At 44.7% G+C, this 22,609-nt stretch overlaps 1 protein-coding gene across 2 annotated transcripts in view; it reads left to right on the top strand.

Moving 5' to 3' along the window:
• GFOD1 (Gfo/Idh/MocA-like oxidoreductase domain containing 1) overlaps positions 1 to 22,609 on the top strand; it is a 135,574-nt gene that overhangs the window by 22,516 nt on the left and 90,449 nt on the right. The window lies entirely within an intron of this gene.

Below are 22,609 nucleotides of genomic sequence, written 5' to 3'. Positions count from 1 at the left end.
CCAAATCCTAATCTCCTGAGCGTGTTCCTCCTGCCTCATCAGATCATTTGCTCACCCTGGGTCTGCATTTCTCCAACGAGCAGGAAAATCCGGGGGCTTATTTGTGGAAAGTGCTCCCAAGGAAATAGCCTAAAATAACAACTCAAACTATGAACAAAACTATGTGCACAGTAGTGTTCACTGAAACCTTATTTATAATTAATGAAACAATGGAAGCAGATGTAAATGTTCCCCAGTCACCTGGGGATGAGCCCGGCCCTGGCACCGTGGAATTAACAATGCCATCCTGACCAAAAAGGGGAAAAGAAGTGTAACAAATAAGGAATCAGTGGCTGAGAGAGTTCAAATAGAGTTGAGAGGCTACTCTTATGCAAGCTTCAGTTAGACATTCTATTTATTATAGTTTGCCAAAACCATTCCTGCTAATCCTAAAGAACACCTAGGGCAATATATAAGATTCTACAAAGGTTCCGTGTAGTAGGATTACTTTCCAGAAACCTGCAACTTACAGAGGGGTCCCTGGACCAGATAAATCCTGAAATACAGAGGGGCCAGCCTCTCCAGAACAGCAGCTGGTTTCATACCCCTATCCCATATGGACAGCCCTTTCCAACATGAGAAAGTTAGAATGGGCATAGCCTAAATACCCCTAAAGAGTGGGAGAAAGATCAGAGGAGATGATGGAGTTATACAGACAAGGTAGGATTTAACAAATGAATATGACTGCTGAATCATTATATTGATATTTCTTTTAGTTTCCAGTGTCTTAGAGCAGCTAGCAGTAAAAACCAAAAATTGTGGAATTGGAACCCATACCAAACTCTGAAATCTGTTCTACAACTAACTGTTGCGGTGTGCTTTGGAATTTATTGCTTTTTTTGAATATATGTTATTTTTCACGAAAGAGAAAAAAAAGTCGATTGTGATGATGTGTGCACAGCTATATGATGATACTGTGAACCATTCATTAATTGTACTTTGGATGATTACATGGTATATGAATATATAATATATATCAATAAAATTGCATTGAAATAAAAAAAATGCTCCCCAATCAGACAGCAGTTGCGTAAATATGGTGACTACAACTGATGAGATATTAAATAGTTACTGGTATTATGTATAGGAAGCTGTAGCAATATGGGAAATTTTCTCAGGATGTAAAAAGTGTTCATTATGAAAGCCTTGTTTAAAACAATACATGTGCACACATGCGCGTGTACACACACACACACACACACACATGCAAACATGCATACACACGTGCCCAGAAAATTAAGTCTGGTAGATAATAAGCCAAAATTCTAATGATGCTTATTAAGGTTTTAGAATTATGGATTCATTTTCTTCTCCAAATTTTCAATTAAATGTGTTCCTAGTGGGATAAATATGTTTATTTTTTAAAAAAGAGAAAGATAATAACCTGGGAAAAATCGTTTGAATGGGATGGCCCTCCGGCTCTTACTTTCTGTCATCTGAATCTGGAAGAGTTGTCCCGAGGCGTGTGCAGACATTTTGAGCAAAGCAAAAATGAGCCCAGCACTGGCCAGAGGGAAAAGTGGAAGTGGAAGTGGTTGTCATCATCAGATGTGACTCTGAATTTGGGAAAAAGCCATAAGCTTTTGGCTGTAGAGTGATTTATTTGTAATTCTAACCTTGTGTGGTTCAGATCCAATCATAGCTGGAAACTGTTGGTGCAGTCCCTTCATTTTCCTCTGCCTTCGCAATTCGTCCAGGGTGGGAAGCGAAGCTCTGGTTGGCTGCAGCCATCCCAAAACAATAGAAATGGTGCGATTGCAATGTTCCCAATTTTTATTTTCCATTTTATTTGCAATATGCTTCCTTTTTAGCCAAAGCTGTGTTGGTACAGATGGCTAACAGGTTTAGAGCTCTTGTTCTGAGAAAAACCGTCATCTTCTGCCTGAGCTTCTTCATGTGCCTTGTGGCAGAGCTGTGGTGTCGACCAGAAGGCGTTAGCCTAGGAGATGTGACAGGCTCTTCTGGTCCCATTACCGCAACTGATTAGCTGTCTGACCTTGGGCAAATGACCTCACCTCTCTAGCCTTTTGTTTCCGTAACTATAAAATGCAGGTGCCAGAGTTAGATTTTAAGAGCCCTTTCCAGTTCCTACCTTGTATGTCCACCCTAGTTGCTCGCTTTAAAAGCTTGGCACCATCAGTGCAAAATTGTTTGGCTTGGGAAATACTTTTAAGGGCTGTTTTATTACTGGTGCTGTCATCTGGTTGATTTGTTGGCGAATTTTTTTTTCCAGCCACACACACACATGCACACACACAGTGCTCCTTTATACCTCAAAGCATACTTCCCTTTGTCTGCTAAGGAGAAAATGCATTCCAGGTGCAAAGGTTCCTGGGCTGGTGTGTCTCAGTGGGAAAGCTGCTGCTGGGCAGCAGTGTGTGTGTATTTGTGAATGGATGTGAGTGTGTACACATGTGCCCATGAGTGTTTGCTACCTTGATTTGCAGCCTTGATGGCATGGTGCTTTTTTCCTTTAATGGTGCTGCTGAGAACACATCTGGATGGGTAGCTGCCATGACAGCTGTCAAGCTGGTAGTTCAAGGGGGGTTCAATATTGCTTCTGGGCACAAATTTATCATCACAGTGGGCATTTTGGGGGGTTGGTTTCTTCTGCAGTTACCTCATTCAGGAGGCTGTGCTCTATTGCACAAAGGAAAGAGCTTGCTTTGCCAAAGAAGAGGCACTGTACTGTCTGCAGGAGATGGGGAGGAGGGCATTTATTCCAAGCCCCTCCAGCCAGCTACTGCATTGCAGCCAGCTTATAGGAGGCCAGAGGGAGGGAGGGGGCAGAGAACCTCACGCTGTCATGCTTGAGTAATTGGCTAGATGTAGCCACTTTTACTGCAGACTCCTTCTGTGTGTAGTCGCCCTTCCCAAAAGGTAGACGACACAATGGTATGTGTAAAGCAAAGTTTTTATTACTGGTCACAGCCCTGACCAAGGAATTAATATAACTCACCAGCCAGCATAAAGATAAAACCCAGACAAGAGAGGATCTTAAAAGGAAAATGTGTGTTTACTTCTACTCTCCCTGTTCTCTCCTAACTCAGATTTAAAATCCGTGCCATATGGCAGAACTAAGAAGGCACAACATCATCATCCTGTAGCTTCCAAAGAAGTTACATAACCAAGGATCCAAGATCAGCAGAGGACCAAGGAGCCAGTAGAAGCTGCATCTTTGTCCACGTGGGGACATTTTTGAGCCACCCTAGACAGGAGGTGGCTCACATCTTTCACAGCACTAATTTTATACTTAGTTCCGGTGCTTGACAGTCATCAATGGGAAGGGTTCCCAAGATGCAACATAAATTACTAGTTCTTTTTATTTATAGAGAGTGTTGTTGGTTCTTCTTTCCCAGAGGAAATGCTTGGTGGGAATGATAATGTACTGCATTAGCTGGGTGTTGGATGGCCTAGGTTTAATTTTAAATTTGATGAGAATGCCTGTGGACCTTTTTCTCTTCCTTTAAAACTTTTAGGGAAATAGGAAACCTTGGTGGAATACTGTTCCTGATACAAACTCACTTTGTAACCTTACGTAGGTCTCTTAACTCCACTGATCTTAGTCCCTCTTATACAGTGATGGATTGTTTAGAATGGTTCCAAAACTTGGCTGTACATTAGTAGTATCTGGGAGATGTTTAAACATCCTGATGGCCCAAGCTACACTCCAGACCAATTATATCAGAATTTCTAGTTTGAAAACTAGATACTGGGGGCCCAGCCCCAATCAAGACAGCAGAGTGAGACACATTAGGGTTCCATCTCCCCAACAGAGGCTTTGGACAACCAGGAAGAACTGGCAGAAACATGGTTGAATCAAGAAAAAGACCACTTAAATGCATTAAGATCTCATAGCGCCCTGCCTGACCTCACTGTCACCCCTCACCAGCTCATTGCAGTGCTAGCCCATGCTCCCAGTGGGGGATCCCTGGTCCTGGTTCTGGAGGGAGCAGAGTAATCCTCATGCACATACTAGGAGCATGTATGGCTGGTCCAAACTGTCTGGTGATGGCCTGTGGGACTTACTGTCCCAGAATTTGCCCTGCATGCTCAAAACAGCTCACAGAGCTCTTTAGCAGAATCCCATGGAGAGCAGTCACATCATGCTGCCTGGGGCAAGGAATTGCTGGCAATAGGACATACTATGCAGTGCTGGACCATGAAGAAACTGTTTCATAAGGAAGTGGGAACTTTTGTAACCTAGGGCCAGAGGTATAAATCTAAGATAAGACATGTCAGGGAGGCCCATACAATTTGGCCTGGAGCTGTTCTCTAAACTCTTCATATGGATAAACTCTGAAGGGAAGCACTCCCACAGGTCAATCTGGAAAGACTAGGAAACACATTTTCTTCTTTTTTTTTCTTTTAATTCCTGGAATTCAAAGAAATTTCTGTCATAACACAGTAGCTGGTTACAAGCTTAAGGAACAGATGGCTCAGAGTACTAATTCCAGTGATAACACATTAAAATATAAAAATGTCCAGATTTCAACAAAAGATTATAAAATAAACAAACAGGAAGTGATGACCCAGCAAAGGAGACAATTTAAAGGCTTAGAAACCATCAATGAAAGGGTGCATAGGTGGTTGAGTGGTAGAAGGCACGTCTGTCATGTGGGAGACCTGGGTTCAATTACCAGCCCATACACCCCCAAAAGGAAACCATTAATAAGGAGGATCAGACCTGGGAAATTCCAGAAAAAGACTTTTTAAGAATGGTCTTAATTTTTAAAATGTTCTCAAAGAGCTAAAGGAAAACATAGACAAAGAACTAAAAGAAATTGGGGAAACAACAGATGAACACAAAGTGAATATCTATAGAGAGATGGAAATTATGAAAAGAAACCAAACAGGGCTGAAGACCACAGTAACAGAAATTAAAAATTCCCTAGAAGGGTTCCACAGCAGGTTGGAGCTGGTAGAAGAAAGAATCAGTGAACTTGAAGATAAGACAATTAGAATCATCCAGTCTGAGGTGCAAAAAGAAGAAGGAAAATTGAACAGAACCTGAGGAACCTGTGGGACACCAGCAAGGATATCGACATGTGTGTAGTAGGAATCACAGGAAGAGAAGAAAGAGGAAAAGGAGCAGAGAGATTAATCAAAGAAATAATGACTGAAAACTTCCCAAACTTAACAACAGATATGAATATACACATCCAAGAAGCTCAACGAAATCCAAAGAGGATGAACCCAAATAGACCCACGCTGTGCCATGTAATCATCAAACTGTTGATTACCAAAGATAAAGAGAGAATTCTGAAAGCCACAAGAGAGAAGCAACCTCAACAAGATTAATTGCAGTTTCTCATTGGAAACCATGGAGACAAGAAGGCAGTGGGATGACATATTTAAAGTATCGAAAGCAAAAACTGCCAACTGAGAGTTGGACCCTAACCACCTCTGCCACTACCGTGGCCACTCCCCATCTGCTATGCAGTTGGAGAAGACCAGCAGGTCTACACCTTCAAACAAAGAGTAGAAGATGTCCAACTTATCCAAGAACAGCATCCTACCAAAGTCCCAGTGATAACAGAAGAAGACAAGTATGAGAAACAGCTTCTTGTGGGATATGCCTCTCCAAAGACATTTGGAATGAAGTTGTTAGTGTAAGGCTAGCAAGATGCATCTATTCTAGGATTTTTAAAACCCTTACCAAGGGAATAAAAAAGGGAAGTTACCAACTGTGTCTGTTTGAAACTATTGTATATCCCAGAAAAGCCACGTTCTTCAATCCTGATTTGATATGTTGGGTGGGATCTTTTTTATTAAGGTGTTTCCATGGAGATGTGACCCACATGATTATGGGTGGGACCTTTTGATTAGGTTGTTTCCATGGAGATGTGTCTGCCCCCCATTCAAGGTGGGGCTGCTTACTGGAGTCCTTTAGGAGGGAACCATTTTGGAAAAACTTCAGAGCTGACATGAACAAGAGAACTTTGGAGATGCACAAGGAAAATGCCCCCAGGGAAGCCATTTAAAACGAGAAGCCAGGAGAGAAAGCTAGCAGACGTCACCATGTGCCTTCCTAGCTGAACAGAGAAACCCTGAATGACATCAGCCCTTTCTTGAGTGAAGGTATCTTTCTCTGGATGCTTCAGTTTGGACATTTTTTGGCTTTAGAACTGTAAACTTGCAACTTAATAAATTATTTTTATAAAAGCCAATCTATTTCTGGTGTATTGCATTCCGACAGCATTTAACAAAATAAAACACCAACTGAGATTGATCAGTTCATCTTATCACAGATCATGGAAGGCAGTAGTATTCCCACCTAGGAGTTGTTGGAAATTGTTTTTGTTCAAGCAGAAAAACTGAGCTTCAAATGAACACAGTCAGCTCTGAAAAACTATATTATTTAACCTAGGGTATCTTGTTTTTAAATTTATACATTTTAAAATGCAAAGTTATTTATATTAAGTTGTTAGAAAAAGAGAACTTTAAGTTATTTTAATGCTCTCTTTTCCTGATAGGAACTTGTTGTTGAAGCTGTAACTTAAAGGAATTCAGAGAGACATTAAATCTTCTCTTTAAGTTCCTAGAACCTGCCAAAAAAAAAAACTCTACATAGAAGAGTTTTCATTCAACTAGAGAAATCCCTGTACAAGGATCTTTAAGCATATGTGCTCAAGTATAACCTTTCAGAAATCATTTTCCATGATAACTAACATAAAGCAAGATAGATGTGTATAAAAACAACTCTGATTCTGAACTGCCATTCATTGTTTGTGCTTCCTAATAGGATATATACCAAGTCAGGTCTCCTGCAGCATTAGGAAATTTGATAAAACACCAGGCTGCAGCTTATTTGGTTTGTTCTCTAGACAGCTACATGCAGAGAAACACTACTGCTTTGTAGGAATCTTGAGTAAATTAGAATTTTGGTCTACATTCTAAAACGGCCCCAGAGAAAAAAGGAGGAACATATTCTTAGTTTAGGTTTTCTCGAAGAACTCAAACTAGTGTCTGATTTAGTAAATAAACAAGCAGTTTTATTAGTTTCATTCTTTAAGACAGTAGTAGGAACTATAGAGGACTAAAACTTGGAAGCCTTCAAATTCAGATGTACTCCCTTTTACCTTTTGGCTTAAAGCTATAGATGTTGAGTGTGCAACTAAAATATATTATTAAACATTTCTCACATTTTTAACAGTACTTATCACGATTAGGTGAAACAACCATCAGGATCCTCCCCCACTCTTAAGTGCATGTCAATTGTGAAGAAAATGTAGCAAAAGGACACATAGCTCTTTACAAATATTAATGTCAAAAATTAAATGTCTTTCAAGTTCAACCTAGAGTAAATGACTGGATGCTTTCTGCTAATGTGGGGCATTTATTCACCATTTTTTTGGGAGTATCGCAGAAGAATCACAGTTATGCTACTTTAAACTGTATATGCAGCAGGTCAGAATGTATTCTGTGTATTTTGGTGTGTGTGGGATATCTCTATATATCAGTGGGAGTTATTTGCTCTAATGAAGAGGAAAACACTATTCCTCCAGTGGACACTCTTACCCAGCATTAAAGAGATCCACAGTGTCCTGTGAAACAACAAACAACAGCAACAAAACCTGCCAACCAGGAATTCTGTATCCAGCAAAACTGTCTTTCAGAAATGAGGGCAAGATTAAGACACTCCCAGGGGACTACCGGACTAGCCTTATAAGAGATGCTAAAGAGAGTTCTGCAGTTTGGAGAGAAAGGATAGTAGAGTATCTCAAAGCTGCAGGAAGAAGTGAAGACCTGCAGTGAGGATGATGACTAGAGTAAATATAAATGCCAGTATTATTCTATTTTTGGTTTGTGACTCCAATTTTTTACTTCCTTATAGGATCTAAAGGGTAAATGCATAAATATAATGATAAATCAGTGTTCTGGGACTCATAATGTATAAACATATAACTTGTGACAAAAATTACAAAAAGGTGGGGGGACAGAGGGGTATAGGAACATAGTTTGTGTATACTACTGAAGTTAAGTTGGTATCAAAGCAAAAGAGATTGTTACAGGTTTAGGATGTTGGGTTTAGGCCTCATGGTGACTTCAGAGAAAATATCAAAGAATATGCAAATGCATAGAGATAGAGATTGGAGGGCAGGTTGCCAAGGGCGATGGGGTGGGGGGAAATGGGAGTTAAGTTTTAAACTTTAGTAGGGTTTCTGTTTGGGGAGAAGGAAAGGTTTAGTAATGGACGGTGGCGAGGGCACCGCAACATTGCAAGTGTGATTAATTATAAGGAATGGCTGATGCTTGGGAATGGTTGGGGTGGGAAAGTTTAAGTTGTATATATATAAAAAGAAAGAAAGGGCAACCTAAGAGACAATGAAAATTCAATGCAATATGTGATCCTGGACGGAATCTAACGAGAGGAGAGAAGGCTCAGAGGGATGCTATTGGGACATAGCGTTCCAATAACAAAAAAATGGAATAGAAATTGTAACAGGGTTGAATGTTTTGAACTTGATAGTTTCACTTGGGGTGGATGCATGGGTGGGTTTCCTTGTTCTGGGGAAACTTGGCCAACAGCTTTGAGGGTTCAGGGGGCATGATGTGAACACCCTACTCTCAGGTGTTCAGAAAATGGTGTGACGGACAGATAGACAGAAAGACACATACACAGACAGAGGGATAGATGGATAGATGGATTGATGGAATGATGGATGGATATCCAGGTGATATAGCAAATGTGGCAAAATGTTAAAATTGATGGATCTGGGAGTGTGTGTATGGGGAAGGGGCTGTGTCAGAGTTCTCTTTATTTTGAAATACTTCCAAACTTACCCTACAGTCAACAAAAATAATACAAATCCCATAAAAATACCCGACAGTTAAAAAATAATATAAACCCTGTACATTTTTTTTTTAGAAAAAGATCTAGGCATTGATATTTGTTAAAACTTCATAAAGCTGAAAACCACTAGTTTAAGACAGTGCTTTCATAAGGAGTATGGGAGGATTTGGCTTTTACTTGTTATTCTTATTTCTGTTCTAGAGTGATGAAATGTTCTAAAATTGATCATGGGGGTGTATACTCAACTATGTGATGATACTGTGAGCCAGTGATTGTATACCTTAGATGGGTTGTGTGGTGTGTGACTATATCTCAATAAAATTGAAACAACAACAATAGTGCTTTCCAAACTTGAGTGCACTCTGAATCTTCTGGGGTCTTGTAAGGTGTTCATCTGATTTAGTAGGTCTGGGGTGGAAACTAAGAATCTGCATTTCTGTTGAACTTCCAGGGAATGCGATGCTACTGGTTCAGAGGCCAAGCTTTGAGCAACAAAATTTAGAAAATAAACTTTCTATAATTAGCTAACCATAGTATAAAGCACAGTAATTATATTTCCAAAACTGTGGCACAAGTGATATACTTTAAGGAGGAGCACAGAAGAAGGAGCAATTATTTTGGGCAGAAGAAATCAGGGGTTGTTGCCCAAAGGAGGTGACATTTGAGCAGAGCCCCGAAAGGTGAGGAGACTGTCTTTGGGCAGTATATGAGAAAAAGGATATTTCAGTTTCTTTTGACCTCCATGAACTATAGACATGCTGGAGAGCTAGGGTGGAGCTAGGGTCCCATGGAGCAAGAATGATTCCTGGGCACTTCTTCATCTTTGTTGTTGAAGTTCCAACTAAGCCTTTGTTCTGGAGTGCTGGGTATTGAATCATATCCCCCATAAAGACCTGTTCAAATCTTAAACTGCATTCTTGAGTGTGTGGACCCATTTCTAAAAAGGACCTTTGAAGATGTTGCCATTAATTCAAGTGTGGACTCCTTTGTGAAAGGGATCTTAGAAGATCCTATTTTTCAAATGAGGCCGTGTTGAATCGGGGGCGTCCTTCATCCCTGTGTCTTTGAAATACAGAGGAAGTTTGGATGCAGTCTGTTCATAGGGAGCCACAGGGAGAGACCATGCAATGGGGGCAGAGATGCAAGATAAGGAATCCCAAGGATTGCTGCAAACCTGTACCAAAACGCTGCAGACTCCAGGAGATACCATGGCTGGTCCAGACCTTGATGTTGGACTCAGCTTCCAAAGTCCTGCAGCAGTGAATTCCCATTCTTTAAGCCAACCCATTGACTGGTACTTGTCATAGCAGCCCCGGCAAACTGAGACCTTGTGTAAACCTAGAAGAGCTGGCGTTCTCAAGCTATATGCTTGGTATTGAGGTGGGCTCAGTCATGGGTCTGTCTACCCACACTCTTCCCTCCCCTTGCTTATGCGGGGGTACAGTGGCGCCTCTGGGAGCATCTGGAAACTTCCAGTTGCCTGGTTCTGTGCCAAGAGGAAAAAGATTAACAGGAAAGAGCAAATAGGGGAAATCAGGTCTGGAGGGAACCCATGTGGGGCTATGGAGCAGAGTCTGTGCCTCACACTCTTGTGACTTGAGTCATCTGGAAAAGAGGAAAATGAGTGCAGGAAAATACTACCCACCTGCATAGACAGGCAGCAGGCTCTAAAGTGCAGAGTCTAAATTTTTTGACCTGCCCTGCAGGAAGAAATACATTGTATGTCATGACCTAGTACATAGATCTACTAACTATATGCCAATATATATAACTATATGTAAAGAGCTATAACATGAATATGTCACCATATGTAACACACACTTTACATATGGTAACATTTATGTGTAACATATTGTTACCATATGTAACATACATGACAAAAGTTTTATGACACAACCCTTAACTTTATTACATTGGCCTGTGATGCAGTATATTTTCTGTCCTCTTCCATTTCATTAAAAAGAAGAAAAACTAGTCATGACCCCCCTCCCCCGCCACAGAACGGTTTTCACAGTACTTAATGGATGGGTACCTGCTGTTAAAATAAAAAAATTCAAACTCTGGAGAGGTGGAAATAACTTAGAGTCTTGTGATGTGGGGCTGCCCTGTCCAGTAGAGCTTTCTGTATTGATGAACTGTTCTGTTCCATCAATACAGAACTGCACAGTAGCCACTAGTGCATTTGGCTGTTAGGCACTTGAATTGTGGTTAGTGCCAAGGAAGAGCAGAATTTTTAGTTTTATTTAACTTTAATTAATTTACATGTAAGTTGTCAGCCACGTGGGGCTAATAGTTATTGTGTTGGACAGCCTAATTTTGGGGTATTGCTCTGTCTTGGTCACTAGCTGCACAGACGCAAGCAAATTATACCCTCTCCCCCTACCCCATAGTCCGCACACTTCAGGGCTCTGCAAACTGGGGACTTGGCCATCTCCACGGGGGCTGCCACTTCCACCTTTCAGGATCCTGGGGGCTGTGAGAGCCAGGCTTCCAGTTTATGAGAACAGCGGGTGCATTACAGTTAATTAAGTGTCCTGGGGTGTGTGATAGATAAGGTGCTTTGCATTTTTAAGTGCTCCTCCGGAAACCTTTCCCTTCTCCCTTTCACTTAAGGTGGCTTAGGTGCTCACCTGGGGGGCTTGACTGACAGGAGAGCTGCTTTCTGCCTAATGAAATCCTAGCAGCCCGTCTCCATGGCCTCGCTGGTGGCATTTGCAACCTGAACACGAGGTGTTTTGCGTCTATCAGTTGCTTTCTTCTCAAGTGAGAAGGAAACTTACCCCAGACAGGCATTGTGGCCCAGGGGGAGAGGTCCGTGGGGGGTTGGGGCACAGGCTGACCATTTGGGGGTGGGGTGGGTTCGTTTTTCTTGCTGTCATGTTGAAAGCCAGTGATTCAGGTTGAGGTTTTGTGGACAGGGTTTATTTCAATTCCAACAGTTAGAACTGGCAAAGACCCACCATTTCACTGACCTCAGGGCTTGGCTGGGAAAATAAAGGCACCTGGAAAATGACGGGGGAAAGAACGATTTGTTCCACATTTTCAAAAAAGTTCCAGTCCTGACAGTCAACCCTGACCATGGCGGTGGGTTTGACACATCCATGGCTGATGTTACTTCTCAGCAGGCGGGTTCCCCTCCCAGCCCCTCCCGGGGGTCACTCACAGCCTGTGGATTTGGGCTGAGCCCACATGGGTGCTTCCAGTACGTGTTGGCACCGACTGGCGGGAGGGTAAAAAGAGGCACCGAAATTCTAGAAAGAGTCTAATTCATGATCCTCAGAGATTGGGAACCAAAACAACCAATCCCTCATTGGAATCCTATGGCCCCATTGGAAGCATTTGTCTTGTTTCTGTCCTTTCCTCTGTGTAGGCACAATGAGGGGAGTTTTTAAAAGCTGTATAGCGATAGCATTGAAGATAAGCTTTGTGAGGGCCTCCTACACATAATTGCAGGCCCTTTCATTAGAAGGAGAGAATGAAGCAGGCAGCTCTTTTCATTCTTGGCGCCACACTCTGAGGAACAGTTATCTTCATTTACAAATGGAAAAACAGAGGCGATGTAGCAGGAGAGGCAGAGAGGTGAAGCAGAGATGGACACAGAGAGAGGCAGAACTTCACAGCTGGGAGCTGCTGGCGTTTGAACCCCAACCTGCCTTTTGGGCTCAGATGCTCTGTGGCGTAAACACCTCAAGGTGACCTGCTGTGTCCCCTTGGTATTTGTGACTCATTGGGCGTCTCTTTCACAACGGGTCTGCCCGTGGGTGCCTGTCACCGAGAAGAGGGGGTGCTGGCCCCTCAGTCGCTGGCTTTCTTGGGGGAGAACTGAGCCCCGGGTCAGCTCATCTGGTTTGGGGGGACATTAAGAGGGACGTTGTTGTGACGAGAAAGATGGCAAACCACCATCCTCCCCAGATGAAGGGAAGACTGAGCATGTCGCTTACAGATCCAGTTGACAGGAAGCGCAGCCACTGAGGGAGAAATGTGCAGTGCAGTGGCAGAGTGGCAGCGCTCAGCTCCTGGGGGGGAGGGGCGGGGTGTGAGCGGACAGCGGGGGCCGTGAACGCAAGCGGGAGATGTCACCTTAGCTGCTCGGGCTAGTTCGCTGGACCGAGGCTGTGGGGACAGCAAAGGGGCCGCATTGGGGAGACCCCAGCTGTAGTAGCTAAGTCTGGAGACCTGGATGTTTGAGGTGGGCATCAGAGTGAGGGTCTGCAGCTGCAGGTGTAAAGACATGATGACTCCTGCCCCGCTGAGGTGGGGTGTCCACCCCCCTCACCGGCTGTCACACAAAGAGGGGACCTGGGGGACTGAGGATGAGCAGCACGTGGACAGAAGACTCTGCCAGGGGTCAGGCAGAACACTCAAAGATCCTTCCTTCTCACAGAAGAGGCAACCATCAAGGTCAGAACTCAAGCCTGCCTTTTGGACGGTTGACATGCTGTGCTGGTTTGAAACTTGTTGTGAACCTCAGAGAAGCCCGGTTCTTTGAGTCCAGTCTTGGGCGGGCAGACCTACTGTTGGGTGGAATCTTTCGATTAGGTTGTTTTCATGGAGGTGTGACTCCACCCATTCAAGGTGGGTCTTAGTCCACTTACTGGAATCCTTTAAGAGAGGGACATTTGGGGAGAGCTCAGGCAGAACTGCCCTGGGAGATGCTAAACAAGTACCCACAGGATCTGAAGGACCCAGAACCTGGAGAGAGCCAAGAGAAGCTAACAGATGAAATCCAGAATTGCCCTGGAGAAGCTCAGAGAGGACCCACAGATGCTTAGAGAGAGAAAACCACTGGAATCAGAAGCTGGAAGCAATGAACAGGGAGGCAGGACCAGCAGATGCCAACCATGAGCCTTCCCATGAGCCAGAGAAACCCTGGACATGATCGGCCTTTCTTGAGTGAAACGATCCTTAATTCAGACATTTTCATGGCCTTGGAACTGTGAGTTTGTAACCTAATAAATCCCCTTTATAAAAGCCAACCCAGGGGGTGCAAGGGTGGTTCAGTGGTAGAATTCTCGCCTGCCATGCGGGAGACCCGGGTTCGATTCCCAGCCCATGCACTTCCCAAACAGACAAACAAAGATACTAACAAAACCAAACAAAAAAATTCAACAAATGGGAAACACACATGGGAAAAAGAATGAAATGTCACCTTACCCTACAGCCTACGGAAAAAAGAAAAAGCTGACCCGCTTCTGCATATTGCATTCCGGCAGCTTCAGCGCCTGAAGTGTGCTCTGTGCCTCTCGACTTCAAGCATGAAAAGCTGAAGAGGACACGCTGTGCCCAGGATGCACTGTTGTCATCCTGGAACTAGCAGCCATGGGCATCCTCGGTGCCTGTCACCCCACGAGGTGGACATGAAGCCTCCGACAGACTGTGGGACCAGCCAGAGGAGTGGAGACTCTCCCCTGACTCCTGTCATCTGTGCCCGCTAGGGTGGCCCACTGGATTTGCTAAGGTTGGGGTCAGCAGCGATTTGGGAAATGTTCACAGAGAGCCAGAAGCAGAGTAAGATGGGGTGTGTGCTCCCAGGGAGTCACAGTCCATCGGGGAGATGCTGTGACACAGGGTGGCTGTGCCAGCCTGGGGTAATGGCCGTGGGACAGCAGAGGAGGGGGTCCGTGGGTCATGAGCACTGGGGGACCTGTACAGAGCGGCGACACTGGGACTGAGCTGTGGGTGAGGATGGGCATCTGGCAGCAGAAGGACGAGCATGGTGTGTTTGGGAAACGGTCCTGGCGTGGCGCGAGCTCAGACTGTTGGGAGTTGTGATGACCGGTAGGCACTGACGCTGGTCGTGGAGGATGGCACTGAGGGTAAAGGGCTTTAATACCAAACCAAGTCGCCAAATGTTCCCCTGTGGACAGTGAGGAGCCAGCTGAGGGGTGACACGGTCGGCTCTGTGTTTAGAAGGGTCCTCGAGGGACGATGCAGGAGAGCCTGGCCATGGCGGTGGCCTTATGGATGGATGCCTGGTAACACCTCTAGGTCAGAAGGGCTTGGAAATGGTCTGTAAGATGATGTACGATACATATTGTGAGCCGTTGATTGTCCACCAAGTATGGAATGTTCACACGTTAAGAATGTTCATGTTTGTATGTTGTTTGGTTTTATTAATAATAATAATAATAATAATAATAATAATAAAAAGATGGTGTACAATACAAAGAAGGTGTAAGAAAATACTGACGTGGAAAACAGCGCCAATGGACCGGAAAGCGTTACATTTGATTTGGCTTTTAATTGGCCTGAGTTCAAACTTTTCTTTGGATGTGCCGAGACCTCTAGGTTTGAAGGTTAAGATATACTTATGGGGAGGAGTTAAGTAATCCTTTTGGGCCACTGACTCCAGGGTGAGCTCCAGGAATCTCTGCTGCTGCCTGTATGGAAAACATTTCTTGGGTTCAACTGAAGGCTGTCACTGAAGTGGCCCAAGCTGCGAAGGAAAGCTCCCGTGTTCATCTTTCTGGTGAGAACAGGGCTGCAGCCACTTACAAAGAACATTATTATACTGTTAGGTTTAGAACTACATTGAGGATGTCTTGCTTGCTCTCTGAGTCACATCCAACTGCAGGAATGTTCCCTCACCCTGTGTATCCCTCGCCCTAGCATGGCGCCTCCCAAATTTGTCTGCCCAGCTACCCTGAGCACAGGGGAGGAATTGCACAACCTGCTTATCTGGAGTGAGGACATAGATCAGCGCCTCCTGCCAGGACAACCAAATCTTTTTGAAGTCTCTTATTCTTATCAGAAAAATCCATGTGGAATTTCCATGCTATTTTAGTTTGTTAAATCCTACTGGAATGCAATGTACCAGAAATGGAATGGCTTTTAAAAAGAGAAGTTGTAAACTGTACAAGTTTACAGTTCTAATGCCATAAAAATGTCCAAACTAAGGGGGGCCAGAAAAATGTCCAAACTATGTTCCCGGTTCCATTACTTCCAGCTTCTGATGCCAGTGGTTTCCTCTCTAAGCGTCGGTCGGCCTTCACGTAATTCTTCCAGAACACAACTCTGGGTTCTGGCTTGTTTAGCATCTCATGGGAAGACACATGGAGACATCTGCTGGGCTCTGCATCTCCAAACGTCTGTGTCTAGGTGTCTGCTCTCTGTCAGCACTCTAAGCATGTCCAAATGTCTGTGACTCTGTTGACTCTGAGGCAATTATGTTTTCTTCAAAATGTTTCCTCTTTTAAAGGACTCCAGTAAACTAATTAAGACCTACCTTGAATGCACTGCATCATGTCTCCATCTAATCAAAAGGTCATACCCACAACTGAGTGGGTCAATTTCCATGAAAACAATCTAATCAAAGGTTTCCACCCTACAATATTGAATCAGAATTAAAGGACGTGGCTTTTCTAGGGTACGCAGCACTTTCTAATCAGCACATGGCTAACCTATAATATTCCTGCAGTGGTTTGAACATGAAAGCTTTATTTCCAGGAGGCTGCCACACCTGGCTCCTCCAAGATGTATTTGTGGGGGGGGCTGCAGGTACCCCAATCTAGGAAGCATAACCCTAGGATGCTCAACATTAGAAACTAACATTCTACCCAGGATCTGTAGCAAGAAAACAATTGAGATCCATCTGTATAATTATCCAGACTTTTGCCTTATTCTAGAAAGGATTAGAGGTGGCTGAAATAGGTACTTAAAAATTCAGTCTGGGGTGGGCCACGGTGGCTCAGTGGCATTGTTCTTGCTTGCAATGCCGGAGACCCGGGTTCGATTCCCGGTGCCTGCCCTTGCAAAAAAAAAAATAATAATAAGTCAATCTGTATTTACCGGCAAAAGAAAGAGAAATAAACCTGCCAATGTTGACAATATTCATTAAACATTTTTTTTTTCAAACCCAAAAGAGTAATCACTTAAGAAGCATCTCTTCCTCTCGCCTCTGGGATCTTGCTGGGAATTGGGACCATTGTATTTTCTGCTGCCTCTGAGACCCACCTGCATCTTGGCGCATGCTGCTTCTAGTGAGGAGAGACTGAGCTGTGCAAAGAGAGTTCCCAGCCTGCCAGGACTGCTCTACCCACATCATGCCCAGCAAGATGCTTATTTGAGAATAAGCTGTCGTCGAGCTCCAAGAACGGCTCTAACAAACTCCTATACCATCTCTTTGTAAATGCCGTCAGCAGAGGGCTGGCCAGGCAGATGTTAACACAGCACCAGCCGGGCAGCTCTGAAGAGGGCATTTCTGCTCCTTTGCCCCTCCTCCCTCTTAGCAAATCCCGGTGGGTAGAGCACTGACAGGTAAGAGCAACAGATTCTGGGAGCCGTTGGTCCTTCAGTGTGGCTCTTTGATTGGGTGTCTGGACTTTAATTCAACCGAGGCATTTATTTCTCCTGCATGGACTTACTGAGTCCTGCTCAGTAGCAGGACTTCTATTTACCTACTGTTTTGGCTTCATGAGGCCCCTGTGACTGCTGCTGCAGACATTTCCCTGTAGAAAATCCCTAGCGAATTTTTTCTTTAGGAGGACATGTGTCTCCCTCCCTGGGTGTTTCTGCAGCTGAATTCAAACCAGAGATGGCAATTCCTTGAGAAGGGCGGCTTCCCCAGTCCTGGCGGCCTCCCCTGCACCAAGGATGATTCTCTGAAGCTCCTGGGAGCTGTGAGCCGGGAACTGGCTTCCCTCCCGGGGAGACAACCCCCCATGGGCGTCTGGAATTACCAAGGTGATTTAGCGATAGGAACTTATGAAAGAACAAATCTGGAGTGTAAAACTCGGTTCAGATCGGGTCAGAAACCTGACCCAGCCTGGGCCTCGAGGGGTGTGTTTTGCACGCTGCTAAGCCTTCAGAATCTGTAAGGAGGCGTGTGTGCTCCTGCGGAGATGTGGCCGGGGACAGCAGCCTGGGTGCGTGTGCGCGCAGAGCCCCGCGCGTGTGACATGCACATGTGCAAAGAGGTTGTGATCAGGAGGCCTCAGATGATTAAATGCTAAACTCTAGTAGGAACCCCAGTATCTGATAGCATAAAAACTTACTCAAATGCATTTACAATCAATTTGAGGTTTGTAAGGTCGGGGGGGGGGGGGGAAAGGAGGTTTGCTCTGAGGGACAGCCAGGGATCCAACCCCCCCATCCCCCATCTTCTGCTTGGTGTCCGTGCTGTGGGGCCCTTCTCACGCCCCCTTGCAGCCCACAGAAGGATCAGGAAGCCAGCTCACCAGTCCTCTGCTGCAGCTGCCATCTCTGAATCATCAGCTCGCCTCATCCGTAGGAGGCTGGGACTTATGAAGTGCGGGGTCGGGGGGGGGGGTTCTGCTTTGGGGGTCTCGGGGGTGGACGGCTGAGGTGTCAGTGTGAGCAAGTCTGAGCTCATGGCTGGGGGTCGAGGGATTTGTTCATTCTGGGGAGCTAGTGGGTGTTCCGGGAATGAGTCTTCTCTTGCTCTCTTGCCTTTTCTTGGTTCCTCTTTTGTTGGTTTTAAAATAAGTAGTCCCTGAAAAGCTAGCACTCTGATAAGAAGCCCCCTCCCCATGGAAGGTCCTGCATCTTTTTGCTTTTTGGTTCCACAAGGGTGCAATTATTGTGCTTGCATGTGGCTTCCACAAGACAATTTATGAGGGGACATTGTCCTGGCTGGCTACAGCCAATTTCTTCTAGCAGCTTGATGGGGGTAAAAAGGGATTTTTGTGCTCACTATTTACGAGAGGCTTTAGGAAAGTAAATCAGGGGGTCAGATTGACCAGGATTGAAAGCTGTCTCTGACTGTCTGGGTGCTTTTGGGTAAGTGGTTTGCCTTGTTTCCTTAACAGTAAAATGGGCAAAAAAAAAAAAAAAACAGAAACAAATAAGTTAATATGTATAAAATTCCTAAAAAATATATCGGCACATTGGGAGCCCCCTTAAATGTAAGTTGTTGCTGCTGTGACTCCTTCTTCGAATTTCACTTGCTTGGTTAAAGTCATGAGAATGTAGTATATTTGAGGTCATTTTAAAAAAAGAGTGAAGTGAGGAGTGAGCAAGTTCCCACCTGAATTTCTAGGTTTACGTTCTTTCAAATGAGTAAAGTCACTGTCCCCTCCAGAGAATCTGCAAGGACTATCATGTTCTGAATGCTGGTGGGGGAAGATCTTTGAAACCAGATTCACGCGTTTAGCAAACATGTATTCACGCCTTGCTAGGCACAAAATGTTTTGCTTGATGCTGAAGAGGATATAAAAATGACTAAGACAGTATGTGGGTTTTGAGGCGCTTGCAGCCCAGTGAGACGCACAGACATAAATGAGACACGACAAGGGGAGGTGGCAGGCTCTCTGCACCACACTTCACCTGGGCTAACCCATCTCATCCTCAATATAACCCGACGAGATAGAGGACACGATTCTGAATCCAAACATTAACTCTGAAAATTGAAACGTTTTTTTGGTAGGTTTGACGCAAACTCATTTGCTTACGAAATCTGGAATGAACCGTGATGTGAGGCGACTTGTTTTCATTTTATGCCACGTAATGTGATTGTTCGCTCGTTTATCTATAGAAAAATGCTGGGGAATACGTCGTGATGTTTCGCAAATGCACCCCATTATCTTTCTAAAATCTGAAAAGTTTGAACTTCATCCGACCCCGGGGGGTTGGAAGAGCGATGGTGGACCTGTAAAGTTAGATATTTTACAGACTGACACTGAGGCACAGAGGTTAACCTTGAACGATGGGGGTTCAGAGCCAGGCGGGGAGAGGCTGAGGGTGTGCGCCTCTTATCTGTTGGGCCATCCCTGTCCCCCTCACCACTACCCACCACCCTCATCCCATCTCTTTAGATTCCTTTAAAGGGAGAAGATTCCACACCCCTTCTTTGTCATAGATAGCAAAGCAGCTGGATCTGCAAGCTTGGCTAAGCCCATCCTAACTGTATTCACTAAGCTTCTTTTGCTCGCAAGCCACAGAAACCAGTTCTAGAAATAGGCAAAGAGGGGTATCCAGCCTCAGAAAAGGAATCCTCATATTTTCTTCCCTATAAGCTTCCCTCTGTAACTTGCTCTGTCTTTGTTGAATTTTTCTGCTTCCCAGCCCACAGAGGAGAAGATGGCTACTCCCAGCAAAACCCGAATTTCTGTCTCCTCAACGTCAGAAAGCAGCCAGACTGAGCCAGAGAGTCTCTTAATTTTTTTTTTCCAAATTCCCACGTGGTTGCTTCCCTTCTGGGTGTTGCAATAAAAAGCTGAGGGAGGGCGGGGTCTGGTTAAAGAGCCCACACCATGGGCCGCAGGTGTGAGCCTGTTAGAGGCCTGACTTTGGTGATGGACTTGATGTAGGGTAATGACTCATGGATTGTCACCTTGTGGCCAGTGTGTCTTTAGGGTGGGCATCCCGCCAGCCTTGGGTGTTGTTCCTCTGCCTGACAACTTTTCTTGCCATTGCTGATTTGCATTCCTACTCCCCTGAGCTGACAAGGACCAAGGCAAGCTGCTTGGCCTGTGGCTGCCCCTGTCGCTAAGGCCACTGGCTTCAAGTCCATGACCTGTGGGCCTTCCTCTGGGCAACTCTGGGCTGCAGGCTTCGAGGGAGAATGACCCAGGATTCCTTAATCCGACGATGGTTGCAGATTCTTCAGAGCCAAGTCAGAAAAGCCAGTTCGTCCTCTATTGGTTAAGAAAAGCTTTCGATGGAGGAAAGAAAATTTGAGGGGAAGCTCAAGGTCTAAACCTTAACATACTTAGACTGTCTCCATGAACTTTGAATAGAAACCACATACCTTTTAGCTACGGGTAGAGTTGTGCTCTGGAAAGGTAGAGTTTTGCACCCTTAGTGTCAAGAACTGAGTCTGTAGGGAAGTGGAGAAGAGTGTGAACGAGCCATTACTTCCTTTGCAGAGTGTGAGGCCCCCAGATCACCCCAGTGTTCCATCTTTTCTGCTCACTGTTGGCCCTGGAGGCTCAGATGTTTGCATAGTTTGGTCTCCAAGGGTGAAAGGGGTCCCTCCACAACTTTTCCTATTCTGTCCTTTAAGAGTAGCTCCTGCCTTATAACTTGCCAACCCCCAGCCAAAACCATTCTAGCCAAGCCTAAAGAACACCTAGGATGTTATACAAGATTCTACAAAACTTCCATGCACTAGGGCAACTTTCCAGAAACCTACAACCCCCAGATGGGCTCCTGGACCAGATAAGTCCTGAAACCTAGAGGGCCCAGCCTCTCCAGAACATCAACTGGTTCCATCTCCCTACCCCATATTATTGGTAGCCCCTTCCAACATGAAAAAGTTAGAATGGCCGTAGTCCAAATGCCCCTAAAGAGTGGGATAGAAAAATCAAAGGTGATGGTGGAGTTATACAGAGAAGGCAGGGTTTAACCAAAAAAAATATGATTACTGAGTCATTAAATTGATATTTCATTTAGTCTCCAGCATCTTAGAGAAGCTAGAAGTAAAAACCTGAAGTTATGGAATTGTAACCCATACCAAACTCTAAAATCTGTTCTACAACTAATTGTTGTGCTGTGCTTTTAAATTTTTTGCTTTTTATGTATAGATGTTATTTTTCACAAAGAAGAAAAAAAAGTCGATTGTGATGATAAAAATATTTATTCCTTGTGGTCTCCTATATTCTGGAGCAGCTAGAAGGAGAAATCTGAGATGATGGTATGGTAGCCCATGACAAATTCTGGGATCTGTCCTGTAACTTCTTGTTGAAGAATATTTTGAAAATCATTGCTCTTTTCTTTCTTTGCTTTGTATATATGTTATATTATACAATAAAAAAGTTAAAAACAAAAAAAAAGAGCCTGTCTTGGAGAGGCTTTTGGGCGTGTCTCCAACGCAGCAAGAGTAGAGCTTCTTGAGAGATGCAGCCAAGCCTCCAAGCTGGAAGTAGGGCCCTCAGAGTCTTTGGAAAGAGTCTGTGCCTTCCATGATGGTCTAGTGGCGTGAGAGGCTGATTTTTTCCTCCATGCAGCTTAAGCATGTTTATCTTTCTTCCCAGAAGAGCAGAGCACGTGCCTGAAATGGCCCAGGGAGCCGCTCCAAGCGTGTGTGGGCAGTAGGCGGAGATTCTGCCCCTCTTGGCATTTATGAGGAAGTCTGAGTGTTGCTATGGCATCTGGGAACTTTCATCTTTTCAGAATTGTTTATGAGGTCCTTATTTTGTGGAAGACCAGCTGGAGCGGGAACAGTGAGGCGGCTGGGGGTCCGAGATGCCCTTCTCCTGGGGCTGGAATAGCAGAAGGAAACCATCGGCCAGCCGCTTTGGTTGAGCGCTCCCTTTGTGCAGAGACATCAGGGTGCCACGTGCCTTCAGGGGGTGGGGGACAGATGCCTGGGGGAGCGGCTTCTACTTGCCCTTCTAGAAGTTTCTCTCTTGGCTGAGAGAGGATGGCAGCTCTACCATCACCTGGGAGAAATGCCAAATGGGGTCTTCTATCTTGCCTGCCTTTATTCAGGGCACCTTGAGCCCCCCCACCCCCCAGGTTCACACATTGGAGATTTGGATGTCACTTTAGATGTCTCCCATCTTCTACCCCCAATTCTACCAGTTACCCCAGATTTTAACCCCTACAGCGCTTCCAGTTCAGGCTCTGAGGATCATCTTTTCCCCCAACGTTTTATCCAAAAATAGTTTTAAAATTACAGAAAAGTTGCAAGACAGAATAGTGCAAAGAAGACCCATATACCCTTAACCAGACTCACCTATTAACGTTTTATCCCTTTTGCTTTTGCACTCTCTCCCTATACACCCAATCACGCACAATATTTTTTTTAACCATTTGAGTGTAAATTGCATACAATTGACATGGCTTTTTACTCCTAAAGTCTTCAGTGTGTTT

The sequence above is a fragment of the Tamandua tetradactyla genome, chromosome 25 (assembly GCF_023851605.1).
Source record: "Tamandua tetradactyla isolate mTamTet1 chromosome 25, mTamTet1.pri, whole genome shotgun sequence".
Lineage (NCBI taxonomy): Eukaryota > Metazoa > Chordata > Mammalia > Pilosa > Myrmecophagidae > Tamandua > Tamandua tetradactyla.
The sequence above is the reverse complement of the archived record's forward strand: the minus strand, read 5'-3'. Positions and strand labels throughout refer to the sequence as shown.